Source organism: Gopherus evgoodei, chromosome 6 (assembly GCF_007399415.2).
Source record: "Gopherus evgoodei ecotype Sinaloan lineage chromosome 6, rGopEvg1_v1.p, whole genome shotgun sequence".
Classification (NCBI taxonomy): Eukaryota; Metazoa; Chordata; order Testudines; family Testudinidae; genus Gopherus; species Gopherus evgoodei.
The window spans coordinates 21,996,947-22,017,235 of NC_044327.1; the positions used below are offsets into that span (position 1 = coordinate 21,996,947).

Genomic DNA, 20,289 nt, shown 5'->3' on the forward strand with positions numbered 1-20,289 from the left:
CCCCTAGTAGTAATTGTCACTGACTTCAGTGAAACTGGTCAGAGGGAAAGAATAAAGCACAAAAATCTCTCCAACTGCTGAGCTCAGGCAGCAAGCAGCCCATGGCTCCAGCAGATGTTTCTCCTTTAAACTAAAGACAATCAAAAACTTTGTAGACTCATTTTACTGCTGAGCCAGGTGCAAATCCCAGCAGAGTAGAGAACTAGAAACTTTTCACCTGACACCAGTAATGAAGTGCTGACCTGAACAGTAATATCAGCAGTGGGTTGTACGAGACGATCTCATATTCTATGATTCTATGACCAGGATGTGAACTTGGGAGTTCAGGACCAGAACAACTGAGAGGCTTCACCAAGACACAATGCAAATGATTAGAGCTGGTCAAAAATTCTGCAATAAAACGTTTTCCATCAGAGAATGCCAATTAGTCAACATCAAAATGTTTCACAAAGACAGAATCCGAGCAGAATTCAAATCCTGCCTGCTAGGTTTCCTGCCAGGTCAGCCACCCAGTCCCTTGGCAGCCCATCTGGAAACGCTGGCTCTTGAGCTCTGAGGCTCCTGGCCACCCTTCGGCCTGACACGTGAGATGACAGAGAGCTGGAAGGCCTGGCTCCCAGGTTTATGGTTCCTTGCCAGTAGAACTACCTGTGCTTCCAAGGTCTACAGTGTCAGAGCAGCTGCCAGGCAGTCTCTCCTGGAGCCAAGGCTCCATTCCCTTTCATGAAAAAATTTGAGGTTTGGGTTCAAATCAGAACTAAACCAGATTTTAAAATATCAAAAGCCACTGTGAAATGGAACCATCTTTCTCTGCACAGCTCTGCAAATGACTTATTGATTTCGCACTGCAAGATTCTCTCTTTGGGCTCAATCCTGAGGGTTTCTGCGTGCCTTCAATTCAGCACTTTGCTGGAGGAACTCAGACATCAACAAAGAGGCAATGTTGCCTAGCGTATAAGAGCACTGAACTAGGGTTTGGGAGACATGAGTGCTATTCCTGGCTGAACCGCTGATCTTCTGAGTGATCTTGGGCAAGTTGCTGCATTGTGCCTTGGTTTCCCCATTTGTAAATTGGGGGAGAATGATACTGACCTCCTTTGCAAAGCATTTTGAGATGTACTGCTGAAAACCACTAAGATGTATTGATGAAAACCATTATTTCAGGATCAGCCCCAAACTTAAAATTCCTTTCTTCTTTCTTTCCAATAATAGAAGCTCTTCTCCTCCACTCCCACATCCTTTCAGCAATATTCATTTTGTTTTCCATTGTTTATGTTTAAAAAAGCACAAGCCTTCATGTAGTCTACTAAATCTCAAAAGAAACGGCCCTTTTGGCTTTATCTTTAAGGTACATTTATAAGTACCCCTTGTCCTATTCTTGACATGACACTCCTTGGCCATTTCTTATTAGAAATAAAATATTAATCCATTTGATTCTGTGATTTCCGAGGGGCATGAAGGAAATCTCATTTATGTTTCCCAGTGGAGAAACAGTTTCACGAAAGGGGGTTTGTCTCTAATGCTTCTTGTGTGACCCACAGGAGAGGGAGTAACCCCATCACTTTCAGCAAAGCACTTTAGCATGTTTCATTTTAACTTTGATGGGATTACGCTACCAGAGAAGTATATGTTTAAGGTTTTCATTGGATCCTTACTAATCATTCAACCTTCACATGAGGAACATTTAATAAGCAAGACTTCTCTCAAAAAGGAGGATGCTCCAGTAGCCAGAGCACTAGGCTAGGCATTGGGAAACCAGGGTTCAAGTCTTTACTCTGCCACAGACTTCCTGTGTGACTTTGGACAAGTCATTTATGCCTGGATCCTTAAGGGTACTTAGATTTTGCAATGCCTAGGTGGCCTGCCATCCTAGAAACTAGTCAGCTGTGATTTGAGTGTCCAGGCCATGGTGAGTTGTAGCACTTAAGAAGGGGATTTTCAGAAGCTAGTAAGCTGATCAGGGAGCTGCCTAAGCTAGCCAGAACTGAAATGGCAAGGAGAGGAGAGTTGCTACGGAGCTATCCTAGCGCACGTGACTGATAGCTGCCTCTGTCTGTGAGCGATCTCCTGGAGTTTGACATCTAAGCCAGGTCAGCTGCTTAGGAAGCCCATGCTCTTACAGCCAAAATCATCTTGCTCCAGCTCAATACCCCTCTTAGACTTTCTCTACATTTCCCTGTGCCCCGGCTGTCTTTTGTGAGAGTGCTACCCTGCTCTTCCACATATTGGTGGCCTGCCTTTGGCCCTCCGGGGGCAGCAGGTAACAGATGTTAGGCATGCTCTGAGCACACTTATAGGATCAGGACCCACTGGGGAGATAGCTGTTCCCTCACTGCCTTTGAGAATCCCACTTGGTGGATTTAGCAGCCTAAAGAGGCACCTACGTACTTATAAGGATTGGGGTCTTAGTCTCTCTGGGCCTCAGCTCCCTATCTGTAAAATTTAGGTAACAGTACCTTCCTATCTCACAAGGGTGCTATAAGAATACTTTAAAGGTTCTGACACTATGGTAAAGGGTGCCAGACAAGTACCTAAGATAACTTCACATTGGCAGAGATTTTAACCTGGTTTATGTTGTTGCAGGCCCCAAGAGGTTAACCATATTTTTATCTCAGACATATATGGCCCATATATTTACTCTCTATTACCAAAGGAGGTTGAATTTGAAATGAAGATGCTGAAAAGGGGAGAAAAAGTGGAGCAATTAAAAAAAAAAAGTAGTACAGGGGGACTGTGAAAAACAGACAGAAGAAAAAAATCTAATGAAAGATGGAATATAGATAGATGTGTATGTAAATAATAATTTAAAATAATAGTAACATAATTTTAAAATTCAGGCCTGGTATAAATGCAACATATATAGAGAGGGGTTATATGTATATATGGCCTGAATTTTAAAACTGCACGCTTGTAATTTCACACCCAAAACTGCACACATTTGTATGCCCAGTAAGTGGGAGCAGTTACCATAGCCAGAGAATTGTCTCGAGGATGATTTCCCCTCTGACTTACAATAGGTGACACCCCTGGTGTAATAGCAATTGAATGGTAACTTGAGGAAAGTATTTCTGTACGTTTAGGCATCTTGATCACAAGTCTTTTTGTCCTTCCAAAAAATCTTTAACTCTATTATTTCTTGCTCTTCATTTCATCTCCCTCCTCCCAGCTAATCTGTTCCCCCTCTCCTTCTGCACATGCTTCCTTTTCAACTGGTCCATTCTTCTCTGTTCCCCTATCAGTGCATCTCTGTTTTATGGTCTTCTTCTCCTGCACATAATACCAGTGTCTATTTTCCTCCGGACTGTCTGCCAAGTGACCTGTTTTTCTCTCTCTCTGCCCAACACCCTACTTCCTTCAACATCCCTTTCCCACTAGGATTTCCACTCCTACTGGCAACGCCTAGCTCCTGCTAACCCCAGTCCCTCAGGGTGATTCCTATTTCTTTCCCTCCTACGTGGCAGTGGTCCTCTAGTGTTGGGCCATCCTTCTTTACTGTTACAGATATCCATTGCAAAGAAGACCCTGAATACTGGTAAAGCAGTTGTAAACAGGAAAAAAAGACCAGAAGAGCAGAGATGGAACGGATCTGAGAGGATGGGTTGCAATTGGGACTACAGTCATATATACAATACATAACTCAACAAAGACATGAAGATATCCATATTAGTACACAGCATACACATTTTAACCTCTGGGAAAAAACACCACTATCAGTTAATTCTGACCTATTTCCCAGTTGCAATGACCTCTCTTATAACTACTAGAAAAAAATATGGTGAAGAAATCTCCTATAAAGGAGAGTGACGCAGGTATGCAGTCTTCACATATTTGTATAGGAAGGTCCCAGTTCAGCACGACACTTAAGTATATGCTTAACTTTAAGAACAAGAGTAGTCCAGTCCCTGTTCAGCAAAGCAATTACCATTTGCTTGAACTCCACTGAAGTGCTTTGCTGTAGAGGAATGGGATTATTCCCACGTTTAAGATTAAACACATGAATTGGGATCTGTAGACAAAAGTCTTGCAATTAGAACTTTGGGCTATACCATTATTTTTCACAGTTTTATCCTGTCACTGCAGCTTGCTGACGATTTCTTTCTACAGCTGTGAATCATCTAAGAAGCAGCAGCAGATGAGCTAAGTGATATTTCAGTAATGTTCTGTGTTCATTAATTGCTGAGGGGGGAAATCCAGCATGAAGCAGTAGATGCAGACTAATTCACTCGAGGCAAATGCTCTTTGCCACAGCCAAGCAGTAGCTGCTCAGGGGCTGAATGGATAATGAAACTTTTGGAACTTTATATTTTACTGATTTTTTTAATACAATTTCAATCTCAACATTTATGCAAGAAACACAGACGACTGGAACACTTTTATGTTGGTATCTGATAGCAAAATATAAGTACCTTACCTGCACAGAAGAAAAGGAACTATTAACAGGATTTGCAGCTATGCTAGTGGACAAATGTGATTAGGTTTGGCAGAAAGTGATTTTCAGTTTTTTATAATTGCAACAGATAATATCAATGTTTATTCTGAAGTACTCTTTTAAATATTTATCAATTTAAATGTTCACAATTACAGGAGGTTATGGGAGAGGTCAGACAATGGGAGGTGGTTAAACATTGATTATTTAATGACAGGAGACACTGAGATTTGAAAAGTTAAAGCTTTACCACTGTTAAAACACAAATTGTCAACCTCACATATACTCAGTAAATATCCTTAAATCAAACCACAATAATTTCTTAAATAGCATTATTCTTATTTTGCCTATTTGTGAATTTTGATTATTATCGATGAAAATACTTTAAAGCAGTTTGTGTGTGCATGCCAAAATGGACATTTACCGACAAAAAACTAATGCATCCAAGCCTAAATATAATGTGGCAAATCATTTACAAGATGTTAAAAACTTATTATTGCATGGATAGGCCTGTCTTATGATTCAGGAATTTTTCATAATATCCTCCAAAATATGCAGTCAGGTTCAATCTCACAGCTTGGACTCAGATCTGAAGGTCCCCCAGATTCGAGGAAGAAGAGGCTGATTTGGAAGTTTTGGTTCAGGCAAACCTACCATGACTGGCAGAAAAAGCCTTTTGTTTTTATGATACTAGCATTGTGGGTAATACTGGGGGAAATTCAAAGACTTTACAGCTTTGGTTCAGACATGCTTAGATAAGCAAGGTGGCTGTGATTATTCCCCGTTGGAAATATCTCTGTTATTTTTTTCAGAAAATAAAAACAAACAAAAAATTACAACTCCCTCAACCCAAAACTCTCACCCACAAAGTTTCCAAGAGATGAAAGAAAAAGCATATGTTATACCATCTGCAGCAGGGGAAAGATGAGATTCGTATGTGGTCATCCCTCGCTCCCACATCTTCCAGACTCAGTGTTGTATAGGATGACTTTTCCCACCTATTAGTGCATAAAGAGCCATGTGGCACCTCACTCCAGAGCCATGTGGTCTCAGATGAAAACAAAATTCCAGGGAGGAGGCAGCCGTGAGGGTCAGAGAAACTCTCAAATTGAGAGACCAGACATGGCAGCAGTTTGCAGCTGGGACTGTGAGACACTGATGTCATCAGCCTACTTCCCATACTGTTCATTCTGGATACTCTCTTGTTTGCTGATTGGCTGATTGCACCAACCCTCTGCCGTTCCTTGCTCACATTCTGTTCTCTGCAGTCTCACCTCCACCTGTTCTCCGTGCTCTCCTTCACTCCCTCTGCTTCCCTGCCCTATTCCCTTATCTCCCTCCCTTCTATGGCCCCTTCCTTCCCTTGTCTTTCTGATTAGATAATCCCCTCCCACCCAAACCCCACCCAATAAAACAAACCAACACTAAAACATTAAGAAAAAGAAAGAAAGAAAGAAAGAAAGAAAGAAAGAAAGAAAGAAAGAAAAAAATTTTACAAGCCACGACTTGTAGAATTATAGAAATGCAGGGCTGGAAGGAACCTCAAGAGGTCATCTGGTACATCCCCCTATACTGAGGTTGAATTGAGTATACCTAGACCATCCCTGGCAACTGTTTGTCTGTTCTATCCCTTTCTCCCACCCTTTGCCTGTCCTATACATTTTGGTTGTAATCTCTTCAAGGCAGGGCTGTCTATTTGTCTATAACTGTACAGTGCACAATGGGGACCTGATCTCAGCTGGGGTCCCTAGGTGTTCGTGTAATACAAATAAAATAAAATAATAATAATAGACTATGTTATTTATTTTGTAAGACTATTTATAATTCTGTATCTTAAAAACAGGAACACATTAACTGAGTCCTGTAGTTCCTTTGTATCTGTCCTTAGATATTGATATGCTCCTACCAGTGTATTTGCTGTTTTAGAACTTAATCTGTTCATAAATTCAGCACAAACTAATATGATTGTGGCACAAACATGCTCAACCAACAGAGCTGGCTGGATAGGTTAACAAGTCTTTTAAATATTGACAGAATTCTGAATTCAACTGTTCTGTCTTCTGTGAATTTACTTCCATAATTCCCACCGTTGTTATGCAACAGTCTCTAACTCAGTCATAGATTTGGGGTAGAAATCGGAGTCTCCAATTACAATTATTAGGTGAAGGAAGGGAATTCCTTTAGCTATATTTCAGCCTTATTCCTGTTCCAAGGTTAACTAGACTTTGTATTTCGGATTAGCCAGTTTGTAAATGATGAAAAGATGCCATAGCTTCTCTGAATTACCTTTCAATTTTGTTCTAGTATAGTTCCATTTCTCTGTTGTCTCTTAGATCCAGCCAGATCTCCACTGATACTCCAACAGCAGTGTCGTCAGTCTATAATATGTTAATCTCTTTGAAAACTTATTCAATTACTGTAGTAAATGTAATGCTTCTGTGTAGAGTACCTCATAAACATGTTTTATTTCAAAGTTCCTCTCATGCTTAGCGCAAATTTCAGCATATGTGTGGCAGTTTGATGAAAATGCAAACATGCAATATACCTGAGAGATCTTCAGGGTATCACTGGGAAATTTAGGAATCAATCCTTCTTTTACAATCAGACAGACTACCAACCATTAGTTTGATGGCAACTGTGGAGAATTTTTTGTACTTTCACACTGGGATTTAGGACAGTGTTAGATGCCAGAAGTTTAGGAAGACTGCACTAAAGGAGTTCTTCCCTCTATTTCATTTTCTTTTCATTGTTTGAGCAAATGACAAAGACTTCCTTATCATTCTTTTACCTCCATTCTTAAGAGACATCTTCAGCAATATGGATATATTCTTCAGCTTTCTTTTCAGACATAGACTCAACAGAATGAAGTAGGCATATGGATATATGGATGTTTCTTGGGTCATTTCTCAGGTTTGACCAACAATCTTGTTTTAATGTCAGTATTGATTCTTTTTAGTTCTTCCCTCAATTTGTGATCATGTGACAATAAATCTCTCTGGAGAAGTGAAAACAAAGTCCTTTGGTTATTTAAATAAATTGCTCATTTTGTCCTATATTGAATGAGATGTTAACTTAAAAGAAGGTTGCAACTTTTGTGTAAAGTTCAGAGCTCTGTCTATCAGAGGTTTTTATGGTATAATCATTATTTGAGGTCCGCAGTATTTTGGTCTTGAAGACAACTAGTGATCATCCCTGAATTAAGCTGATTTTGAATTGCTACAGGAGGGCCTGGAACTGGAACTTAAATGATCATTATGGAGCTACATTTTAGGGATGGCAATGGCATCAGAAAAGTCTCACTTGTAGGATCATCAAACTCATTGATGCTTTGCCCTTCTGCAATGTTTCATTCAGTGGCACATTTGCTCTATAAGAATTGGAAGGTACCAATTTTCTATACCTTTTATGATGACCACACATATCTTCTATCTTGCTCCTCAAGAACTTTTGACTGTTTACATTTTAGATTAGCAGAATTATCTGTTTTCATTAGTTAAATCCATTCAATCGCTTTGTTCCTCTCACTACGTCAGTTTCAGACATGTCTATATAAGACTATTATATAAAGTCATACATTAATATTTGGCAACACTAATCACTTTTTTGCAGTATTGATTAGCAGCTTTCACATTTACTACAGTTAGAATGAAAACAACCTGCTAGTGAATTAAACATCATGAAGACCAATAAATAAGATGAAACTAGCCAGCTTTATATACAATGGCATCATCAGATGCCCTGCCCAACTTCCAGAAGTTTCTAGTAAACTAGTTCACCTCTCCAGCTGATCTCCCTTTTTCTAAATACAGTGATAGTTTATTCCGCCCACTAGCTCTCTCTCTCTCTCTCTAGCTCTCTCTCTCCAATCATGAATACCTCACTTATTCCACTTCCCTTCTAGGCTTTACTCCTGGGGGGATTCTGTGGGACAGATTTCCTGTGTTTCCCTGCAGAAAATGACAGGGAAGCAAAGGGAAGGCATGCAGGGGGATGAGGGGGCAACCATGGGCATAGTTTTTGGGGGATTGCCCCTCTCCAGAGGCAAGGCATGAGGAGGAACACAGGGTTACATGGCACTGCCCCCCCTCATTCTGCAAGCGCAGGGCTGCCCAGCTGAAGGAGGCTGTGTCTCCGCTCCCCTGACTCAGCAGCTGAATGCCACCTCCTGGGTCCAGGTGCCAGTCGTGCTCTCCGTCTGTGTGCGGGGAACCTGTTTTCTATTCTGTGCAACAGTGAGTGCCCGCAGTGGGGCTGAGTTAGGGGTGTGGGGTGAAATGAGGGAAGGGGGGTGCGGGGAAGAGGCAGTGGGGAAGGAAGGGGTATGGAACAGGACAGGGGGAGGAGAACGTGGGAGTGAAGGGAGGGGAGTGGAGAAGAAAAGGGAATAGGGGAATTGCAGGGGGAAGCGGGTGCCCACCATGTGACATCACCTTGGCAGCAGCTGGGGCTCCTCCATCAAGCAGGCCCATCTAATCCTCAACATGACAAGCCCTACCCCCCTACGCTTGGATCTCTCCAATGAGCCCCCTACACCCAGATCCCACCCCACTGACCCCCAACCAGCTGCACCTGGACCCCCGCTCTATCAAGCCCCACTCCCCCAGCACCTGGACCCCCACACTGAGTCCCCCAAACCCAGTCCCCCATCCTGAGCTCCAACTCCCAATACCTTCACCTGGATCCCCTGCAGAGTCCCATTGCCCCTGCACCAAGAACATCCCAATGAGCCTCTGTATATCCAGATCTCCCACTGAGCCACTTGCACCCAGATTGCCCCACACAGAAACCGCTCACCCCACACCTGGATCCCCCCACACTGAGTCCCACTATACTTGGATCCTGCTGGGCTGAGCCTGCCCACCCACTCCTGGTGCACCTGGCACAGAGGGGCAGGGTCCTGGGGTGCTTCTGGGATAGGCCCAGCCCTTGCGCTGTGAGAGGGTCAGGTGCAGCCTCACTGCTGAGTCTCTGTACCGGGGGAGGTGGGGACTTCAGGATGATGTTCCAGCTCAATGCAGCCAGTAGCCTGTGCTCCCCACTGACATGCTGGAGCCACTTTATTTATTGACAAATAAAATTTGCAGAATTTTAAAATATCATGCACATAATTTTATTTTTTTGCACGGAATTTTAAAATTTTTGATGCAGAATTCCTTCAGGAGTAAGGCTTATACACAATTCTGTAACACTCTTATTGTTTCCTAACAAGCCTCATAGGCATAACAAGAACTTTGGTGTCTTTAACATTCGTCCTCTAAATTTTTAGAATGAAGTTTTCATTCACAGGATGAAGAACAAAATTTTCATGCACAGCCTAATGTTTATAGTCTTAAAACCCTTTCTAATGAATGTATGGCTAATATTTCAGCATCACATAGAAGTTAAAAATGATTTTTTTTCAGTTTTTTCCCATTTTTTATTAATTGCAATTGTAACATCACAGCAATCGCTCCTGGGGCTGGCTTTTCTCCACTGACTCCTTTCTTTACAACAGATTTTAATTGGACACAGACTTAGTTGTACAATTGTAGAAGGAGTTGCAGAACCTCTTTTCACAGCATTGTTTCTTGCGCTGTTTCTAGGGCAGCTAGCTACACTATCAAACAGAGAAATGATATTTGTACAGTTCTGACTAAATACCTTACTTTGGTATACAGATAAAAAAAAATATTGCTCTTGTTCCCTTTGCTTCTTGAAGTCATATATACACTATCTTGTAGTTCTTGTTAAGTGCATCTTTTGGTCTCTGTGCACAGGCCCACGACAGTTACGGTATACTCTGGGCAAATCGGGAGGAACTGGCTGTCATTTAAAAAAAAATGGCTAATGGTTGCAAGCTCCAATATGTAATCATTTGTTTTGATAGTTCCTCTTTTTGGACCAGAAAAACAGGTAGATTTTTCTGTAAGACTTTCTTTCCTCCTGTCCCTCTACCCCCGCCTTCCCAGCCCCCTCCATATGCTCTATCTTTGACTTTTATTGCTCCCAAAAGAGCCAGGATTATTCCTCCTATACTTTTCATTCACTTCTCAGTATAATCCGATTTATTTTCAGATACATCCTGGTTATCAATCAGACCTAGCTCAATAGCAAGAGAGTTGAAGTTTCTCTTGAACTGTTTCTAAATAACTTAGATTAATTTCTCTGTCATTTTGTATTTAGAGAATGACACAACTTACACAGGGTAGATTTCTACCCAGACTTCAATAGATCTGAGCTTTTCTGTTTTAGAAACAATGGAAAAATTTATCCAGTCAGGTTTTAGTGGTATTGATGGAAATAGGTTATATTTTTATTTTTCCTACCGCTGGTACCAAGTTAGCTACATGTGACTGCATTGATTCTACTAGATGTAAGTAGTTCTGTTGTCTTGTTTGATTTTTCTAAATCCTCTTTTTATTATGATGGCTGTGAGAGACAGACTAATGTGTGTGATTTGATTAGGTTGCTATTCTGTATCCATAATTTGTGTGTGCATTTTTGAGAGAGTGACAATGTTGTAATCTCAGCTTTGTAAAATTGATAAGCACTATAGAATGGAGATGAAAGCAAGGAAAAATGATATGAGCCTAATACTCATGAAACTATATATTCCATCAGAAATAAAAATAATAGTCATCTGCTTCAAATACTCACTGTGTTATTTTTAGTCACAGAGCAGAGAATTTATTTTCATTCCTTTATTTATCCCTTATGTTCTCTCTATTTATTGCAGGTACTCATTCATTTCATCTTTTTATAGGTGTATTTATTTACATATGTTTAGAAAAAGAAACTTTTTTCTGAAGACACATTGTTTGCTCAGTCTTCGTCTGTACTGTTGTGCCCATACATTATCAGGATCTACATCTTACTAGCTTTATTTAACCCATCACCTTTGTTTAAAATCCAGTAATACCTGTGTGACTCAGCTTTATTTGTGTATATTTCTGTGTTTCCTAAGGTTTGGGGTGGGGGGGCATGGAGTAGCCTTGTACGGCTTGCAAGGGTTGTTTTTGGAGGGCCCACTGGTAAGCCTCCTATTACTTAATAAAGTGGAGGTAGATGGTCGAAGCAGAATCTCTAAGTCTTCTAGGACTTGCAGGATGGCCCACTAGCCACTCAAAACCCATGTTGAGGGGAACTAGGGGCCCTGATGAGCCCCCACCCTCAAGCACTGCAGGGTTGGGGAATGGGCAGGCCTCACCAGCAGTTGATTCACTTACTGCCTCTAGGTTTTATTCATACTGTTGCCTCTGGTTGTGATATGTGAGCATACCTTTTTTAGACCTTTCCCAAATCCTAGATCTTCTCACTCCAATATAAGCAAAATGGTGCTCAGCTGCTTTCTCAAATGCACAAAGAAACACAACCACACCAACACCGTTGTCAAACAGCTTCACTTGCCCCCACTGTACAAGGAGAAACCTCTGTGGAGCTGCTACAGTCTATAGCTCTGATCTAGTCTCTCTCACAATAACGTTAGCATCTTCTTTGTCCCTGCTCTCACCTTCTGCACCAGCAGCATGAGGATATTCCCATCTGTATCCCATTCTAGCTCTTCACTTTGTCAGCTCACATTTCCTGTCTCAACCCCCAGCTTTCCCCCCTCAACTTAGTGTGTCTCTTCCTCTGTTATTGGTTTTGTTTCCAAACATATTCATTTATTCACCATGCACTATTTTTACAGTACACAGTTGTCTGTAGGATACCACATACTGATTTAATTCTGTTGAGGAACCAGTCTGTTCATAAATAAAGTTGTATTGTGTTGCATTGCACTGTATTATTTTATACAACAAAGGAGGTTGCATTCACCAAAAAGACGGCAATTGTGTGACCCTGTATCACTCGTGTAACCAGGAAAGATATATTTTATAATATATTAATTTTAGGGCTGTTGATTAATTACATTTAACTCACGCGATTAATTCAAAAAAATTAACAGTGATTAAAAAAATTAATCGCGATTAATCGCACTGTTAAACAATAAAATACCAATTAAAATTTATTAAATATTTTTGGATGTTTTTCTACATTTTCAAATATATTGATTTCAATTACAACACAGAATACAAAGTGTACACAGCTCACTTTATATTCTTATTTTTATTATAAATATTTGCACTGTAAAATAATAAACAAAGGAAAGTATTTTTCAATTCACCTCATACTGTAGTGCAATCTCATTATTGTGAAAGTGCAAATGTAGATTTTTTGTTACATAACTGCACTTAAAAAGAAAACGATGCAAAACTTTAGAGCCTACAAGTCCACTCAGTCCTACTTCTTGTTCCACTGATCATTAAAACAAACAAGTTTGTTTACTTTTACAGGAGATAATGCTGCCCCACTTCTTATTTACAATGTCACCAGAATATGAGAACAAGCATTCGCATGGGACCTTTGTAGCCATCATTGCAAGGTATCTATGTGCCAGATACGCTAAACATTCATATGTCCCTTCGAACTTCAGCCACCATTCTAAAGGACATGCTTTCATGCTGATGACGCGTGTAAAAAAAAAAAAAAAGCTTTAATTAAATTTGTGACTGAACTCCTTGAGGGAAAAATTAAATTTGTGATTGAACTGCTTGAGGCAGAATTGTATGTATCCAGCTCTATTTTACCCACACTCTGCCATATATTTCATGTTATAGCAGTCTTGGATGATGACCCAGCATATATTCGTTTTAAGAACACTTTCACAGCAGATTTGACAAAATGCAAAGAAGGCACCAATGTGAAATTTCTAAAGATAGCTCCAGCACTCGACCCAAGGTTTAAGAATCTGAAGTACCTTCCAAAATCTGAGAGGGACGAGGTGTGGACATGCTTATAGAAGTCTTAAAAAAGCAACACTCCAACGCGGAAACTACAGAAGCCAAACCGCCAAAAAAGAAAATCAACCTTCTGCTGGTGGCATTTGACTCAGATGATGACAATGAACATGTGTCAGCCTGCATTGCTTTAGACTGTTATCAAGCAGAACCTGTCAATAGCATGGATGCATGTCCTCTGGAATGGTGGCTGAAGCATGAAGGGACATATGAATCTTTAGTGCATCTGGCATGTAAATATTTCACAATGCTGGCTACAACAGTGCCATGCAAACATTGCTCTCACTTTCAGGTGACATTGTGAACAAGAGGTGGGCAGCATTATCTCCTGAAAATGTAAACAAACTTGTTTGTCTGGGAGCTTAGATGAACAAGAAATAGTACTGAATGGACTTGTACGCTCCAAAGTTATACATTTTTTAAAATTTTTGAATGCAGTTACTTTTTGTACATAATTCTACATTTGTAAGTTCAACTTTCATGATAAAGAGCTTTCACTACAGTACTTATATTAGGTTAATTGAAAAATACTATTTTTTTTACAGTACAAATATTTGTAATAAAAATAAATATAAAGTGAGCACTGTACACTTGGTATTCTGTGTTATAATTGAAATTAATATATTTGAAAATGTGGAAAACATCCAAAATATTTAAATAAATGGTATTCTATTATTAACAGTGTGATTAATCACAATTTTTTTAATTGCTTGACAGCCCTCATTAATTTACATATTACAGTTTATTCAGCTCACCTTAAAGATGCCCAGGGTATTTTTATGTGGAAGACTGAACAAGGCATTTTATCTGCCAGCTTCAGCGTAGCTTCCTTACACATGAAGATCTACTATGGACATAGTAGAAAAGCAGTAATCAGAGGCATTCAAAGTCACATATAGGAAACTAGGGAAATAGATATAGATAGAATCGAAGTGTACAGTTAACAGTTAGGGCCAGATCCTCAGCTAAAGAAAATTGGTATAGCTCCATTGAAGTCTAGAAGTGGGCTGATTTTACTGTGGCTGCTTTCTCCAAACTGTATTGTATTATGTGGGAGAGAATGGAATGAAAGAGTGTGTATTTGCTCATTTGCCCATAGACAGAATGCATGAAAAAATAAATAAGCAGCACTCAGATAGTCCAGCTGTGCTAGGGACTCTCTGATTCTGTCTGGGGAATTGCTCTTGGGCAGTTAGCAGGATTGGGAGAGACTTTCTATGGGAGCAGGAAAATAAAAACTGAAATATGGGATTGAGAGTCAGAGACAGAGGAAATTACTATTCTGTAGTGAGTTCTTCTGACAGGGCTGAGCTAGTTATGTTTATTTTTGAATCAGTAGCAGGTTGCTTCATGGCATGATGCTATTTCTGATCATATCTTTTTCCTTCTAGGATTAGGTATAACTTTTTCTCGTTGCTTTTAATGGAAAAGCTTTTATGGTTTCTGATCATCAGAGGAAAAATCTTCCTTCCATTTCCTTGTATTTTGGACTCTGGAATAGAAAATATTTTTCCTTCTTCCTTAATATATTGGTAGTGCAGACATTTTTTCTCAGGGTTTGTGCTGTTTTATATCAAACTATTGCTACCTCTAGTTGACGGTCACTAATTGTGTATTTGGTAAGAATATGCCTTAGTTCACACACAGGCACACACATACTAATCCAAGTAATCAATACAGTATCATTCAGAGTCAATAAGCAATGCTATAACTGCAGCATCATTTAAACATCTAATGGCATATCATTAATATTAATTATTTCTATTATTATTAATTATTATTATTTCCTTCTTCCCACCAATAAAAAAAGAACACAAAATGAATACTCCAAAGGGGTGTGAAAAGAGCTCATTGGCACAAGCATTACAAGAACTTTTCTAGCTGTCACAAAGAGCTGTGTGATCTGCTTACTGTCTAAAGATATTGATGAAAGCACTTCTGCTGCTACCACTACCACAAGCTTTCAACTTCTGTCTCTTCTTGTTTCTAATTACGAACATTTCTTCCTGGACTGCATATATCTTTGGCTGAACCTCAGGTTCAACACTGGCATAGCCAATAGAAATTGACATTTCCCACATCCCAAGGTTATCCTAACATTGATTAAAACAACACACTGCATTGCACTATTAACCTCTTTCCTTATTATTTTCATAGATTTTTATGCTGTTTTCACACTAAGGTATTAACTAATACAACTCCAAATAGAACTGAGCATCAGACCTGTTCACATCCTTACCATGGTCATACTTACATTTTGATGCCATTTGCAGGAATGATACATTCAGAATGCAATAATTTTATCAGAGAAGTCATAATAGGTATCATTATCATGAAACATTATGCTCCTCAGAGACAGAATGAAAACTGTGAACCTATCAGAAAACAAAAACAAACCCCAAATAACTTGAAACCAAACCCCAACCTAACTGAAACAAATCTATTAAATCACCAAGGGCCAAATTCTGAACCCTAACTTGAACAAAACTCTCATTTAAGTCAAGTAAGAATTGTTCCCTCCAGTCAGCACACCATGCCATACACAGTATGCAACATCCAAACACATAATCCAATAACGCATCTTTAATGACTTCGTCCATTGCCCTCTTAGATGTAGAGATAGGCCCAACACACAGACTTTGGATCTAAACCTGAATCTGAACTTCCCCAAGAATCAGCATGCTTGAATCTGGGGGTTTGTTTTAATCTGTTGTAGATATATTGGCCTGTTATGAAGCAAGGTGTTAGCCAATATCATATATTTCTGGATGGCTTGTAACAAAGTTAAGCTGTTACAAACCAAACTCCCAGCATGCCAAGCTTCACTGCGTATTATTAGCAGATAAACTATTACTTGTATATGCAGACCCTTTCAGAAGTGATGCCAAATATAAACAGTGTTCTAGGATAATTGGAATGATTGGTACAGGTCTATTTAAATAGATAGGTGCTAGAAATAATTGAGATAGGTGCCTCTGTACCCAGAAAAACAAAAGGTACGAATTAGATAAGATAAGAGGAGAAATGTCTGTAATAATTGAGGTCTTTTCTATTTGATGTAAACAGATAGGGTATGAATACAGATTGAAAGGAGTTCATATCTTTGGAGTAGTGAGAATGTAAGCTGCAAGGCTGCTCCCCGGACTGGGTAAAGTATTAACTCTTTCTGTACAGTGCTGATATATTTTTGATTTGTAATCTGATTGAGTTTGGTTATCTGATGTTTTTTAATAGAAGAACTGAACCCGTTGGCATTAAAAAAGACTGCCTAAAATTCAGAAGTGTTCAAATCTGGACTTTGCGTTCAGGTTCATCTCAACTTACACTGTGGAAATTTTAAATTCTTGAATTGTTGGCTCAAGAAAAGTACTTTATCCATTGAATCTGAAATGCAGGAGATTAGAATTACTTAACACATACAATGTCTGTATTCTCTGAGACTAACTGGAATGCATGGATAGAGTACTCTGGTACCTTTCTGCTTCCCTGAGCTTCTGGTTCCACTTCATTAGCTCCGCATCAGGATGAGACTTTATGTCACAATCTCATCATAACTACAATAAGTCTATTACTAGGTACCATACATCAATATATGGCTGAGAAAAATACCTGAAATATCTGTTGGGAACTTCCAAGTAGCTTAATTATCAAATGTTTTGGAATTGGTTTGTTCAGTAAAGACTGATCATATCATCTATCTTTAAAAAACACATTTTTGTGGTTCTCCTTTTTATGAGAATTAGAGAAAATCTGTTCTGGGTAGAAATAACCAATATGGTACACAAATGCAAAATTTATAGCATAATGCAACAATAGTACTTATTGCCTCATTCTTCTAAGCCAGTGGTTTTCAACCCTTTTTTTTGTTCGCAGACCCCTAAAAATTTAAAATGGAGGCATGGACCCTCCAGAGCTTTGTGGACCACAGGTTGAAAACCACTGTTCTAAGCCACACATTGCACTGTCCAATATTTTATTATGTGATTCAGACCCTGTTCTCTTACTCGATACATTCACAGGCTGACACGACTTAGCCTGTTTCTATCCTCTCGTTGCTTCTCAAAGATTCACTATACAGTGTGGTTCAAATATTCTCTCCCATTATTTCAGAGGGTGGTTCCCAAACAGAGATGCAGCTGCTTCCCAAAGGGTTTTACTTGTTCTCATGCACTATTCATAGGCTACACAATGCCTCCACTGTTCTTATGACAAGGAGTGTCTGCCCATTTATATTTCCCAAATCTCCTCAGATCTCTTCTTCTGGTCTGCAGCACAAATCTGAGCCCTTGATGCAGCCTGCTTGCTAATTCAGGAGTTCTCCTGTGTCTCCATAGTTCTCTTCTGTATTTCACTCTCTCCCCTTGACTTCCATCCCTCTTCTTCCTGTAATTATGTACTAAACTCTGCCCTAAAACAGCCTCAGGGCGCTGTCCTGTTACGATGGCATCGCCCAATCAACTTAAGTTTTGCACTGATGTGAAAGATTCCATAAAGGCACTGAGGAAGGAACATAGCTGAACATACTCTGCTGCTCTCTGAGCTACCAACAAGGTGACAGTGGCATACACTCTGTCACACCTCCAGGGCAAAGGTGTACATGCCTTTCAAATGAATCAATCTCCCCATGATCAGCACAGTGCATAACCTGCAATTAACCACAAAGCTAAGGGAAAGGGCAAGAGAGATGGAATTAAGGTTTTGAACAGCTCCAACTCTCTCTTTCCTAGGTTTCTTTTAGCTTAAAAGAGCCTGAGCTGGAGCGAGTGCTGCAAGGACAGTAAGTGCTGTAAACACGGACACGTATTAAAAAGGTGAGCACCACAGAAATACAAACACATATAACATTATTGATATTAGTATGTAGTTGTGTTGTGGTAGACTCTGGCAGCCCAACTGAGAGAGACATTGTACAAACAGATAAACAGCCTCTGCCCTACGAACACACCATTTCACGAGGTGTTCCAGCTTTCCCTTCTCTTCATGATAATATGGGATGATACCGACTTCTCCTATCTAAAGACAAAGCAAGACACTTCTAGTGCCCCAGCATCAAGCTCCCCTCTTTGCCTCCTACTCAACATTTTAATGCCCTTGGGCATCATAGTTATGGGGCCACCCGGGGGCAGGGTATGTGGGGCAATTTGCCCCAGGCCTCGAGCCCCACAGGGGCCCTGTGAGCCCTGGCTGAGAATCCCTTCCCTGGCTAGAGGTGCCTTTGCAATTTTTACTCACCCAACTGCGGTCCTGGTCTTTGGCGGCACTTTGGCGATGGGCCCTTCAGTGCTGCCGAAGAAGCGGAGCGAGTGAAGGTCCCACCGCCACCGAAGACTCGGAGCGCTGCCTGGTGAGCACAAGCACCGCAGCAGGTGGCACCTTTTTTAATGTCCGCTCCCATACTTTGCCCCAGGCCCCCTGAATCCTCTGGGCGGCCCTGCATAGTCATTTGTATTGGCACCAGCTCACTTGCACGGGGTAGGGATGGGACGGCAGCACCATGAATAATTTTATGTCTGAACTTCAAACTAATTAACATTATGATCAAACATGTATAGTCTTAGGCCTTGCCAACCTTGAGGTTATTTATACTGATTTAGCTATGTCCCTAATGTAGATCGCACCGAACCACATTAAACCATGCCTTGCCCTGGTGCAGATTTAGGAGTGTAACAACTCTAGTGCAAAACCCTCCAGTGTAGATGAGATCTTATTTTCTAAAGTGGGCACCTAATATTAGACATCTAAATGGAAGCTTACTCTGGGGAACTAAAATGGGTGCTGAGGCATCCAAATATTGTTATAGGGACCTAAATGCAGATTTCAGTGCTGAACTTTAGTGTCCTGTGTTTAAAAATCGGACCAACTGTTTGTTAGTGCCAAAATCCTGGGCTAGATAAGCCTGGATTTGAAATGCCAAGGAAACAAAAGGCAAAGGCAGAGAACAGCAGCAGTTCAGGAGCTTTCCAGTTACAGTGTGGCCATTTAGCGGGATATGAGCTATCAGTAACTTGATAGTGGTTGTAGTCATTTTCAAAAAAGACTCCAGTGCAAAATTAGATTCTAGAAAGTACTCAGGGTTGAAGAGTTAGAAAAAGTAGCCAATGATAAAAGATATTGTTCATTCTGGTTAGTGGCCTATGTTCTTATATTATATTCAGCCTTATATTTCTACAAATGCAAAATATCAGAATGAACATGTTAAGTTTGAGAAACGAAGTACTCAAAAATCAGGTGATTCATAAAATGAAGGTTGCTCCCATAAAGTTAACTCAGTCCCTTGTGCATCCTATATACTTAAACAGGAAAAGAATAATAAAAAATACTGCATTCTTGTAGATAATGGCATAGAGAGTACACTTATAAAGTTTGCGGAAGATACCAAGTTGGGAGGGGCTGCAAGTGCTTTGGAAGATAGGATTAAAATTCAAAATGATCTGGACAAACTGGAGAAATGGTCCGAAGTAAATAGGATGAAATTCAATAAGGACAAATGCAAAGTACTCCACTTAGGAAGGAACAATCAGGTGCACACACACAAAATGGGAAATGACTGCCTAGGAAGGAGTGCTACAGAAAGAGATCTGGGGGTCATAGTGGACCACAAGCTAAATATGAGTCAACAGTGTAATGCTGTTATAAAAAAAGCTAACACGATTCTGGGATGTATTAGCAGGAGTGCTGTAAGCAAGATATGAAAACTAATACTTCTACTCTACTCTGCGCTGAATAGGCCTCAACTGGAGTATTGTGTCCTGTCTGGGAGCCACATTTCAGGAAAGATATGGACAAATTGGAGAAAGTCCAGAGAAGAGCAACAAAAATGAGTAAAGGTCTAGAAAACATGACCTCTGAGGGAAGATTGAAAAAAATGGGTTTGTTTTGTCTGGAGAAGAGAAGACTGAGAGGGGACATGATAGCAGTTTTCAAGTATGTAAAAAATTGTTACAAGGAGGAGGGAGAAAAATTGTTCTTCTTAACCTCTGAGGATAGGACAAGAAGCAATGGGCTTAAATTGCAACAAGGGAGGTTTAGGTTAAACATTAGGAA

The 20,289-nt window shown here is 40.1% G+C and overlaps 1 long non-coding RNA gene across 1 annotated transcript in view; it reads right to left on the reverse strand.

The window, feature by feature from the left end:
* Positions 1–20,289, reverse strand: part of LOC115653933 — a 132,303-nt gene that overhangs the window by 47,335 nt on the left and 64,679 nt on the right. The gene's annotated exons all lie outside the window — the stretch shown is intronic.